This window comes from Salvelinus sp. IW2-2015, linkage group LG7 (genome assembly GCF_002910315.2).
Source record: "Salvelinus sp. IW2-2015 linkage group LG7, ASM291031v2, whole genome shotgun sequence".
Lineage (NCBI taxonomy): Eukaryota > Metazoa > Chordata > Actinopteri > Salmoniformes > Salmonidae > Salvelinus > Salvelinus sp. IW2-2015.
Window position 1 is genome coordinate 23,468,426 of NC_036847.1, and position 6,616 is coordinate 23,475,041.

The window sequence follows — 6,616 nt, forward strand, 5'->3', positions numbered from 1 at the left end:
TGATACTTATCAAACACTATAGAACCTGATGAAGTATCTGTAATTCACAACACTATGAACTCTATGATTATTTTTTCTGTATTCACACACTATGAACTCTGATGATATCCTGTATCAAACACTATGGAACTCTGCATTTGATTTCTATAATTTCAAACACTTTCATGACCCCCTGATGAATTTTTGTATCACCACACTATTAAGTCTGATGATATCGTGTAATCAAACCACTATGGCACCTGATTAATAAAATCTGTAATTTCAACACTATGGACCCTGAATTGATATCTGTATTCAACACATGGACCCTGATAGGTATCTGTATCAAAACACTATGGGAACCCCTTATGAATTTTTGTATTCACCACACTATGAACCTATGATATAATGCTATCAAACTCTATGGAACCCTTGGGGATGAATATCTGATATCTGTAATAAACAACTATGGAGCCCTGATGATATCTGTTATTTCAAACATTATGGCGGACCCAGTTGATATCGAATTCAAAACACTCCATGCAACTCTGATGCATTCTGCGGTGCTTGAAACCACTAATAACCCTATGTAATTCTGTATTCAAACTAACGAGAACTCTGTGATATCTGTAATCAAACACTAATGAACTCTGATTGATATCTGTATCAACACCACATGATCTGATGATATCTGAATCAAACATGACCCGGTGTTGATATCTGTATCACACACTATGAACTCTGATGAGTAATCTGCAAATCTAACACTATGAACTCGTGATGATATCATGATCAAACCACTAATGAACTCTGATGAATCCTGTATTCAAAAACACTATGAAACTCTGATGATAATCGTATTCAAAACACGTATGAACTCTGATGATATCTCATCTACACTAATGAACTCTGATGATATCTGTATAACCACATATGAACTCTTGATAAAGATTGTAATCAAACACGTATGAACTCTGAATTGATATCTGCTATCAAACACTATGAACCTGATGACTATCTGTATCAAACACTATGAACTCTGATGATTTCTATATCAAAACACGTATGAACTCCTGATGATAATCTTAATCAAACAACTATGATATGACAATGGTCTTACAGTGGACTTATGTGTGGAGATCATAATAACCACTTACTTGTGGAAAAGGTCCTGTAGAATCCCTGGATCACAACCTCTATGAAGCCTTGATCCGATATCTCGCTAGTCGTAAACACTATGAAACTCTCGCATGATATCTGTTATCAAACACTACTGAAACTCTGATGTTTCTATATCAAACACTATGAACTCTGATTGATAATCTGTATCAAACATATGAACTCTGATAATATCTGTTTTTCATCAAACACTTATGAACTCTGATATTTCTTGTATCAAACACTATGAACTCTGCATTGATTTCTGTATCAAACCACTATGAACTCTGATGATATCTGTATCAAACACTATGAACTCGAATTTCTGTATCAAACACATGAACTCTGATGATATCTGTATCAAACACTATTGACTCGCATTTATATCCTGATCAAACACTATGAAGCTCTGATGATTCTAATTATCAAAACACTATGGGCCCTGTATAATCTGTATCACACACTATGAAACTCTGATGATATCTGTATCAACCACTTATTGAACTCTGATGATATCTGTATCAAACACTATGAACTCTGATATATCTGTACAAAACCACTATGAACTCGTTAGATATCTATAATTTCAAACACTATGGAACTCTGATATATCTGTATCAAACACTATGAACTCTAATAATAAATTGTAATCAAAACACTATGAACTCTGATGAATATCTGATCAAACACTATGAACCTGATGATATATGTATCAAACACATATGCACTCTGATATATTCTGTAATCAAACTATGAAACTCTAATCAATATCGTGTATCAAACACTTATGAACTCTGATAATAATTGTATCAAAACACTATTGAAACTCTGATTGATTTCTATATCAAACACTATGAAACTCTGATGATATTCGTATCAAAACACTATGTAACTCTGATGAATATCTGTTATCAACACATGAAAACTCTGATAATAATTGTATCAAACACTATAAGTCTTGATATATTTTATCAAAACTCTATGAGGAGATAAGGGGGACGAGACAGAACATAAGTCTGTTTTACAGTCAAGGACTCTGATGATATATGCATATCAACACTAGTCGACTCTATAAATTCTGTATTCAACACTTATGAACTCTGATGATTTATCTGTTCAAACACTACATGAACTCTGATCGAATCTGCTATCAAAAACACTATGAACTCTGATGAATCTGTATCAAACACTATGAACTCTATGATATCTGTATCAACACTATGAACTCGATGCATTTTCTGTATCAAAACACTTATGAACTCTGATGATATCTGTATCAAACACTATGAACTCTGATGATATCTGTATCAAACACTTGAACTCTGATGGTATCTGTATCAAACCACTAGAAACTCTGATAAATAATTGTATCGAACACTATGGACCCTGATGATATCTGTATCAACACTATGAACTCTGATGATATTGTATCACACACTATAAAGTCTGCATGAGTAATCTGTATCACACACTATAACTTCTGATGATATCTTGTATCAACACATGGCTGATGATTGTACCTTTGGAACCTGTGGGCTTGATATTTTGTATCAAAACACTATGAACTCTGATGAATCTGTATCAAAACACTATGACTCATGTACTTGCAACCTCATAATCTGTATGATACTTAAAACACTAATAAGTCTGATGTATTATATCAACTTCTATGGACTCTTGATGATTCTGTATTCACACACTGACTGAACTGACTTCGATGATATATGTATCAAACTCTATGGACCCTGATGATATCTGTATCGTATTAACACTTATGGACCCTGATGAATTCTGTATCTGTATTTAAACACTAATGGGACCCTGATGATATCTGTATCTGTATTTAAACACTATGGAGACCCAGATTGATATACTTATCAAACACTAGGTGACCTGATGATTCTATGTATCACCACACTATGAACTCTATGATATATGTGATCAAAACTCTATGGACCCTGAATGATACTGTTCCTGTATTAACACTATGGACCCTGGATGATATCTGTATCTGTATCAAACACTATGGACCCTTGATGATATGCTGTATCTGTATCACACACTATGAACTCTGAATGATATCTGCCATTCAAACACTTCATGAAACTCTGATGATATCTGCGGTTGAAACACTATAGACCCTGATGATATCCTGTATCAAACACTATGAACTCTGATGATATCTGTGTGAACACTATAGACCCTGATGATCCATCTGTATCAAAAATTATTGGACCCTGTTAATATCTGTATCAAAACACTATGAACTCTGATGATATCTGTATGCAACACTATGAACTCTGATGATTCTGCTATCAAACAACTATGAACTCTATGATATCTGCTATCAAACACTATGGACCCTGTAATATCTGTATCAAAACACTATGAACTCTGATATATCTGTATCAACACTATGAACTCGTGATATATTAGTTAGAAAAAAGAGTCGAGAGAAAAGAGATACATTAAAAGGGGGAAAGCCGTTACCCATGTTGTGTGTTGACAGTGATGATGTTGAGACTCATGTGGATCGGTGATGCTGCTGAAAGACGAAGACTGGAAAGGAAGGCAGGCAATAAAACAGTTCACAAAGATATTCACCATAACCATTGTGGTATTCTTTTTCACAGGCACATGGGAATGTAGGAAAAACCTGTGAGCGGGAACTCACCCCTGTCTATTTTGGCCACTTTGTGCCTCCGTCTGCGGCGTTTGTGTCTGCGCATCAGCTGAGAGGACGAAGCTCTGCTCTGTGGAGCGTGCTGAGTCTGAGACACAATTCATCTCAATTACAATATACATTGGGTCCATGATCACAGAACAAGGGAAACCCTGAAGAAGGCACGTGTGTGCTAAACACTGGTTAGAACATTCAAACTCTGAGAGCAATATATAGAGTGTGCGACTATCTTTCTCTTTAGGATAAACAGTACCCAGCCCCACCACACACCATACACTGCAGGTTGAGAGCAGGCACAGAGGTCAGCCGCAGGAGCAGCACCCTGGAGCAGGAAAAGGAAGAGGTCAGAGGGGATATTGTGTTTATTTAGTAAAGAACCACCGATGAAAAGAGAGAGAAGATGGACATAAGAGAGCGGAGAGAAGAGGAAGCATTCACCTGCCTAGCTCCTCATCTTCCTCACTGTCGACGAGGAGGACTGGACTCTAGCTCACTGCTCCATTACCGAGGCCTGGTCGTAGCCCATGGCGGAGTCCCTTGCTGTGCGCTCCACTTTAGAGTGGCCGTGATTCGAGGGACTGTTGATACGAGGGACAACAAAACAACGTCTCAGATATCAACAGTCAGATACCAACAGAAACTAATGTTAACACTTGAAGGAAGGGTCACATGTCCATCTTTGACCCATGTGTTCACTCACGGTGGTCTTCGTGTAGCTCAGTTAGAAGAGATGGCTCTTGCAACACCATGATATTTGGTTTCTAATCCCAGGGACCACCCATACGTGAAAAAATGTATGCTCGCAAGACTGTAACGCTTTGGATAAAAGTTTCAGCTGAATGGCATACTTTACATCATAACACAAAATGGGACACAGTGCAAAGACAAACTCAGAGCTGAAATGAGCTGATATCAGCGACCAACTGGGCCAAGGGAAGCATTTACTAGTGATTCACTTATTACAGAAGGAACCCAGTGGCAAACATGGCATCGTACCTTTACTGATATGTGATGGTATGCACACAAAAGGTTCAGTGGACTTTGTGATAACATCTTATGCAGTGTATTATCAATATGATACCATAGACTTTAGTTCATGGTTGTATCAGTTGGAGTGGAAAATAAGACTAACCTCTGATCTACAAAACAATAACATCAGTGTCTTCAAATCCCAACACCTTTCTCCCACATCTACCCCCAATTACATACAGATGGCAGGGGAGGGTCCTGTCTCAGTCAGAGGTGACAGCGGATTGGCTGAAGGCTTGCAGAACGGCGAGGGCTTGGCTGAACCCTGCTCTCCGCGACGACCAAAACATTCCAATAATTGTGGTGGTGCCCATTACTGACTCAGCCAAAGGGGCGCACCAACACACACACACACACACATACACACACACAATACACTCCACACGCCAACACATACACACCACCACATACACCACACCACATACACACACAAATAAACAGCAGAAGCTGTATGTCTCAGTGCAAAAACTGAGACTGTCTTGTTGTCTGTGTAGTGCTCTGTCCCACTCTCCCAGACGCCTGTTCTGTCTCGCAACCCCTGTGAGGAGGACCAGGTTCTTTGCCCAATGACAGGCTGCTAGGCAGCAGACTCCAATCCTTATCTACAATGAAGGCAGTGGAAAAAGACCAACAAAAAAATTGTGATGTTGAGAGAAAGAACTTGAACGAAGAGAGTAACCACAATCACTCAACATAATATGTTTCTCCTTTTTGCTCATCACATCAATGGCAGGTGTCTCGCAGCGATATCTTGACTTATTTAACATTCTTACAATCGTCTGACTCTTACAGTCGATGGGCACTGGTAGGCATACACTGATTCATGGCATGGTCATCTACTACTATACTCATTGACCAAACAATTCATAAACACAAATAAATCAAACCTATTCTATTTTGGGACACTGTTGCTGTAACTATAAGCCTTCAGTGCCAAAGCTCCTTCTATCCTCCATTACTCGTTGGATCAGGATTTTATTCATGTGTTCATTGATTTAGAGCCATAAAGTAATTATTCATGAGGGTATTGGAAATTAAATGTTCATACTTATCCTCCCTAAAATGAAGTTATTACGGTATGATAAGGTGGGTTGATTATTGTAGGATATAATAAACCATATTATGATCGCTATCTATTAGATCGTCGTAAAATACATCACTAGGCTACTCCATTTCACAAAACAAGTGTTTTCAACTTTCAATAGTAGAATGTAGTTCTAACACAACGTAGGAAAAATAAATACTTGCATAAGCACAAAAGATATCTATAATAAAAAATGTCAGTCAGCTGGATGATGATAAATATTAGTGTTGCTTCCGTCGTTCAGCCATATATTCTAGAATGATTTCTTTACTAGTATTGGCAAAATAATTAAAATTGCAAAAATAATTATCACATTAATAGGTAGGTAGCTACAGATAAGCCTTTGAATTTACTGTTGAAAAATGTTAGACAATAAACCTGCATTAACCTAAAAGAGAAAGGACGCTAAATAATTTTACTTCCATTTCACAGTATCTACCACTTTAACAGCAGTGGACTAACAAACTACCTAATACAGCAATTCCAATTAGCAAATTTGATTAGTCTTACTCAAACCGCGGGAGAGGCAATCAGAGAGCCAGTGATCTCGTGCGACGCACTGAAAAACTGAACGAATTGGTAGCGCGAAAATACTTTCTCCCCGCACTCCCATCCCACGGCACACGAACTGAAGTCTGATAATCTGCTCTCTGACCTAATTTAGAGAAACTGCATTCCAAAGT